Source organism: Euprymna scolopes, chromosome 27, assembly GCF_053919585.1.
Source record: "Euprymna scolopes isolate OS-2025 chromosome 27, ASM5391958v1, whole genome shotgun sequence".
Lineage (NCBI taxonomy): Eukaryota > Metazoa > Mollusca > Cephalopoda > Sepiida > Sepiolidae > Euprymna > Euprymna scolopes.
In genome coordinates, this window is record NC_136508.1 from 49,198,219 (window position 1) to 49,205,948 (window position 7,730).

Consider the following 7,730-nt stretch of genomic DNA (forward strand, 5'->3'; position numbering starts at 1 on the left):
GTCATATTTGGGCTAGTACATCTGCTACTAATCTCTCATTCCTAGACAAGATTCAAAAGAGAGTCGCCAACCTCATAGGTCCTGAACTGCCATCTAAGCTTCAGCCTCTGTCCCATTGACGAAATGTAGCATCCCTCTGCCTGTTCTACAAGTACTTTACTTTTACTCCGACGAACTGCGAGCACTTGTACCCCCTCGGCGTAAATATCACCGACAAGCAGCAAAGTCCCACCCCTTCACAGTTGAGATCCTTAGATGTAAGAGATCTTTCTACTCCAGTAGTTTCGTCCCCAGAACCGCTAAACTTTGGAATTCCCTTCCGGGTTCCTGCTACCCTAACTGTACTGACATGCAGAAGTTCAAGTGTAACGTGAACCGACATCTTGCTGCCCAACTCCCCACATAGTACCTCTGTAGCTTATGTCCCTGATAGTAGCTTCCTGCATCAGAGTAGTAATGTGTCTTGTTTGGGGTGAAAATGTAATAAAATAAAAAATTCCGATTCTGATATTCTGATTTTTTTGATTCCCCATTCCGATTCGAATGAATGGCCCCAACACTAAATAAAACTAAACAAAAAATCTCCACGTTTAACTATTGTACCTATTTACTATGCCTCCACACGGGACAGAGTTAGACACCAGGGTCGTTTTTTAACGTGGAGAAAAGTTAAAAAATTAAAATTGTCTCAGTCGTGAAGGATTTCTCCTCCACTGAAAGAGAACAAGAAATGGAAGTGCAGAATCTGAAGAACAGATGGTATTTATTTGCTCCCCCACCGAGCAAATTAGGCACAAGGCCGATTTTTAATGTGAGGAGTGAAGGGAGGGGGAAGGGGAAAAGGGGACCAGCTCCCGAGAGGTGGGAAATGGGAGCTGGTTAAAGGTCAGACATGTGGGGTTGCCCCCACATCTGGTCTTTGCTAGTCATAGCTAGTCATAGCTTGCAGTATCTGTCGGAACAGATACTACACTTTGATCTTGTCCCGAAGGCCAAGAATCATTCGAACTATTATAATGATATGTCAAGCTGAAGATGACAGACAAAGCTTTTTATGAAGATACGTGGACGCGTCTCACAAAATCGTATGTAAATGTGAAATCTGCCGGTCTCTTAGTTTTGAGTCTTTTGCTAAAAAGTCTGTGATTGTCACGGAAATCAGCATCAAAAGGAAATCTTTTGAACAAAAAGAAATGTTATGTCAACACCGAGGTGTGAAATAATTTGCTGAATAAAGCTCTTCTCTGTCGGTCAAAGAAAGAAGGCGCTTAGAGAAGGTTAACAGTATTAGTATAAAAAGGTTCCAAATGATTTTTTTTTTTTTTTTTTGTGTGGATAATTTTCAATTGAAAAGTGGTAAGGTTGATGGACAGATGTGTTTGACGTTTGGTACGGATTCTGAAGGAATAGAATTAAGGAAGGAATAGAATGAATTGCTGGAAAATATGAATGGCTATTGGAAAAAAATGGGTGTCGATGACGTGACATAATAGAAAGAGAGAATACAATAAGCGGTACATAGAGGGGGGTGATATGCGAGAAAGTGGAACAATATGATTAAATTAATAGATGTGACTATCAGATGTGGAAAAACAGAAAGGAGAAAGAAAAGGGACAAAAACAGAAAAGAAATCAACCTTAATAAGATGTAGAAAGAAAAACATTACTATCGCAACAGATAATAAAGCGAGAAAGAAAAATAAATACTAAAATATTCGATGAAATAAGAAAAAAAATAAAAACAAATGAAAAAAAACAGAAAGGAAATGAAATTTAATATAACTAGCGGGACCTGTGGAAATGCCACAGCGGACTCTTTCATATGTAATATATTGATGCTGGCATTTTGTAGATGTTCAGCGTAAATGGAGACACCCTGGTTTTACTGTAGCTCTGTTAAAACTGCAAAGTATTTATTTAAGTTAGCAGGGACGCCTGGCGTAGCTCGGTCGTAAAATACGCTTATATATGATATTTTAATTCTTGCAGATTCCGTATATATTATTATAGACTTAATATTCTACCGATTATACATTATAAAGTTGTGATTTCAAAAATAAAACATATGTCAATATGACTTGGGTGCATCAGCTTGAAACGAAACCGAAACAAAAACTTATGAAGAATATATATATGTATATATATATATATATGTGTGTGTGTGTGTGTGTGTGTGTGTGTGTGTGTGTGTGTAACATAAGTTCCTTCAGTTATAGTCGAAACTGAAACCAAAACTTATGAAAATTTCTTGGTAAAATTATTATTACAAGAAATGAGAGATCATAACAATTTAAATGTAAGCGTGACACATGACACGCACGCTATCGTATTATTATATTGATAAGTAAAATATGTGTTGTATACTGGGGGTATATATTATGTATATATTATGTACAAGTTGGAAGGATAAAATTGTCGCTCTAGAAAATACGACATGATTCCATTTCCGTTTGATGAAACCTTTTTTTTTTTGCTGCAAACCATCTACTAGTTGGCTAGTTGTTTTTAAATCCCAAAAGCGAAAGGAGCCTTCTATCCTGTCTGAAAGTGATACAATATTCAGTGAAATCAGAAATGCGCCGCTATACAATTTATGCTCTCTATTGATCCGAGTTATGACAACAGGATCATTGTCAGCACCCTCAAAATGCAACGGTTCAACACTTGAGGGCACAGTCCACACATCGGACGACCCTTTGGGGTAGTGGGGCGGAAGTCCAAGTCTAAGGACACTGCTAGGAAGACCCGGACCAATTAGTTCATCGAAAAGGATCAGATAATCATTGATGAAATTCAGCAAATTGCCATAAATTTAGGCGTCTCACATATAACTGTAAATACGTGTCTGAAGGAGGAATTTAAATACATATCCTATAGCGGCCATACACGCCAGATCTGGACTGAGATCAAGCTAATTAAGTCCTTCAGATTGCTCAACAAACTGAAGCATCCCAAGAAGTCAAACATACTTTGGTCCTACTCACACGAACAAGACTTCTGCCAGGACCAGTTGCAGCAAGAACTATCGCTGGATTGTCATTAATAACTGGGGCATGTCCAAGGTGATGAAAACAAAGTTTTCGGCCACGGTTATGGTCTTTGGTGTGGTTCCAAGAAAGACAAAGTTTCTCCCTGTAGGGATATCTGCGCGTGTAATGGTCAGGCAAGGGTTGTGCAATCCCCAACCACACTTCTCCTGATCCGGCACTGCTTGAGTCCTCTGCCAAAGAGAATTCCAAGACAACTGGAATCAATGCAACGATAAATAAGCGGAGAGCATACACAGTACCTGGAAATCCTAAATTGTCACCCATTTAGTATTGACCGTGTTCAATGTTGCTTAAGTTCGGTGGTCCAACGGAAACCAGTGTGTCAACGTGATTATGCTGTGCTCGTTTGATCATATGTTGAGAACATCGCCAATATGATCTCCCACAGTACGAAAGACAGCCTGATCGCCGCCGCCGAGTATTCTCTGAGCTCCTGCCGGCGCTTGTAGAAAAGGTATGCTTCCAGTTCCGGGCGCGTATCAAGGCGGTAATTGAGGCTATAAATTTGTGTATGTAGTTTTCTATTCTCCCTTAAATTGATGCGTGTATAACACTTACGACAGTGTTGATATATTAACAGATATAGTTTAACAACGGGCATGTAACATTTTCAACAGAAAGGAACAGATGACAGTTCTCTAGGGGTTGTAATATCGGGCCGATCGGAGGCACATATCTGGTTCCTCTTTAGTCTTGTTTGACGGAAAGCTGCATGGAAGATTTATCCCAATGAGTCAACAAATCTCGGGTTGTCTTTTCAGCAACTTTATTACAGATGTTTCCATCATTGGAAAGTTGCAATGCTGGTCTTAGACTATCGTCATTTCTGATTCCCTCTACTTTTAACCATTACTGTCCGTGGATCGTCTTTCATTCTCTGTTTACTGATTCGTGATGAATTAAGAAATTGCGTTTAGTGAATTTATTATAAATGTCGATTAAAACAATTTAAAAACATGTAAACGTATCCTCGTCTCCGCTTCTATGAAAGGGACACTGATAACAATGCGAGACAGCTAAAATGGCTGTATTATTTTTAATATTTCTGAATTTATTTTTGGGTGTTGTTTGCTACTAGATGCTGGTAGATGGAGCTGTTAGTGAAAAACAGTAAGCCGGCGAAAAATACTATGCCGATATGTTGTTTTTGGAGACACATTCTCGTATAAGACATTTACTAGGTTTTAGTAAATTTTCGCCGGGTTTCGGTTTATTTTCACAGAGAAAAAATGTTCCGAGTCTATCTCTGTTGTATCATTACTTTTATGGTAGGTGCTCGTTTGAGCCTAAATTTATGTTTCCCCTGTAACAATTAAGCGTCTAGCTACAACAACTATCTAAAAATGTCCCTCACTCTTAATCTGCGACTAAAATTATACGAAAATTCCATAAAGAGAGACCCTTTTCCTAGAACAGTCCGTCTGTAGAACACGATACTGCGAGACTACTTCCCATTTAACTATATGATCGTTTTCAAGTCTAATGTAAGTTAAAATAAGTATTGAGCTGTTCACATATATAATTAAACCATACCAAATTTCCACCATTACTTATCGTCACGGTGCTATTTCACCTTCTATTAATACCTGACACTCATTAACCCTAATCCTAGAAAGGTTTGCTGGCATTGATAAGCGGTGACCCTCATATTTAACCCACAAGTCAATAACAAGATAATATCAGTGTAGGCATAGAAAAATATTTCTCAGGTCAAATGACGGCCTACTTGACTTCAAACAAATGTAACTATCAACAGTTAAAAAAAATCATAAAACATTTTATATGATGTATCAAATTATGTTATATCTATATTATATATAAAAATGATGTATCAAATTATATTATATATATTATATATTAAAATGATGTATCAAATTATATTATATATATTATATATTAAAATGATGTATCAAATTATATATTATATATTATATATTAAAATGATGTCGCAAATTATATTATATATATTATATATTAAAATGATGTATCAAATTATATTATATGTATTATATATTAAAATGATGTATAAAATTATATTATATATATTATATATTAAAATGAAGTATAAAATTATATTATATATATTATATATTAAAATGATGTATCAAATTATATTATATATATTATATATTAAAATGATGTATCAAATTATATTATATATATTATATATTAAAATGATGTATCAAATTATATATTATATATTATATATTAAAATGATGTCGCAAATTATATTATATATATTATATATTAAAATGATGTATCAAATTATATTATATGTATTATATATTAAAATGATGTAGCAAATTATATTATATATATTATATATTAAAATGATGTAGCAAATTATACTATATATAAAAATGATGTAGCAAATTATATTATATACATTATATATAATAATAATGTAGCAAATAATATTATATATTATATATAAAATCATGTAGCAAATTATATTATATATATTATATATTAAAATGATGTAGCATATTATATTATATATATGATATACTAAAATGAAGTATAAAATTATATTATATATATTATATATTAAAATGATGTAGCAAATTATATTATATATATTATATATTATAATGATGTAACAAATTATATTATATATATTATATATTAAAATGATGTAGCAAATTATATTATATATATTATATATTATAATGATGTAACAAATTATATTATATATATTAGATATTAAAATGATGTAGCAAATTATATTATATATATTATATATAAAAATGATGTAGCAAATTATATCATATATATCATATATAATAATGATGTAGCAAATAATATTATATATATATTTTTTTACATGGGGGTCACCACTTGTCAAGGCCCGAAGGCCACTCATGGATAAGGCTTATTGCGTGTACAGTAATCAATGAGATAGTATTGTCGTAATCATTAGTATTGGGGGTTTTGATAGAGTGTCTTACTTAAGGGGGCGGTTTGTCAGGAGTTTGTTTATGTTGGACTTGAAGACGTCCAAGTTGTAGTCAGGTGGGAAACAGGCAAGCGGCAGAGAGTTCTGCTGGCGTGCAGATCTAAGAAAGAAGCTTTGCTCATGGAATCTACGCTTGGATTTAGGCACAGATAAAGAGTGGGGAAAATTATTGACAGTAGTTTCAGCCAGACGGGTGTTTCTCATGAAAGATTGGCGAGGGGTGGGGGCGAGGGATTGGAACTCAGACGAGCACCTGCCATGGAAATAACGATAAAATAAAGACAGGCTCGCAACGTCTCTTCTGTGGGAGAGAGGTGGCATGGTAGAGAAAATGGCATCCCCCACTAAGCCACGAAGTCTATTTTGTACTCTGTCAAGGCAGGATAGGCTGTTTTTAGCAGCTTCTGCCCAGATGTGGCAGCAGTACTCCATCCTTGGACGTACTTGGATTTTATACAGATAGAGAATTGCATCAGTAGTGAGATATCTTCTGGAGCGGTAGAAGGCTCCCACCATTTTCCCAGCGTTCCTGGAAAGAGATTTGATGTACTTGTTCCATTTCAGATCAGGAGTAAAGGTCAAACTCAGAATCTTGTCAAAACATGGAGCCTCTCAAAGACGAGTGCCATCTATTTAAATTGATGCCAGATGGGGATCAGAGCGTTGATGATGTAAAGATAGAAGCTTGGTTTTGGATGCATTAAAAGTGACCAGCCACCTCCTCCTCCATTGTACCACGTGCTCAAGATCAGAGGAGAGAGAATTAGTGAGAACTTTAGAGAGAATTAGAGAGAATTAGAGAGAACTATTATATATAAAATGATGTAGCAAATTATATTATATATATTATATATTAAAATGACGTAGCAAATTATATATATTATATATTAAAATGATGTAGCAAATTATATTATATATAGTAGATATTAGAATTATGTATCAAATTATATTATATATATTATATATTAAAATGATGTAGTAAATAATATTATATATATGATATACTAAAATGAAGTAGCAAATTATATTATATATATTATATATTATAATGATGTATCAAATTATATTATATATATTAAAATGATGTATCAAATTATATTATATATATTATATATTTAAATGATGTATCACATTATATTATATATATTATATATTAAAATGATGTATCAAATTATATTATATATATCATAGATTAAAATGATGTAGCAAATAATATTATATATATTATATATTAAAATTATGTATCAAATTATATTACATATATTATATATTAAAATGATGTAGCAAATAATATTATATATATTATATATTAAAATGATTATCAAATTACATTATGTATATTATATCTATAAATGATGTATCAAATTATATTATATATATTACACGGTGGTCACCACTTATCAAGGCCCGTAAGCCACTCAGGGATAAGAGGTATTGCCAGTGCGTTAGTGTTGAGATTTAATGAAGTGTTTTCTTAAGAGGGCGGTTCATTAGGAATTTCTTAACGTTGGACTTAAAGAAATCCAAGTTGTAGTCAGGTGGGAAGCAGGCAGACGGAACAGAGTTCCACAGGCGTGCAGTTCTAAGAAAGAAGCTTTGTTCATGGAATCTACGTTTTGATTTAGGCACAAATAAAGAGTGGGGGAAATTTTTCACATTGGATTCAGCTAGACGGGTGTTTTTCATGTAGGATTGGCGAGGGGGGACCAGAGATTGGAGTTCAG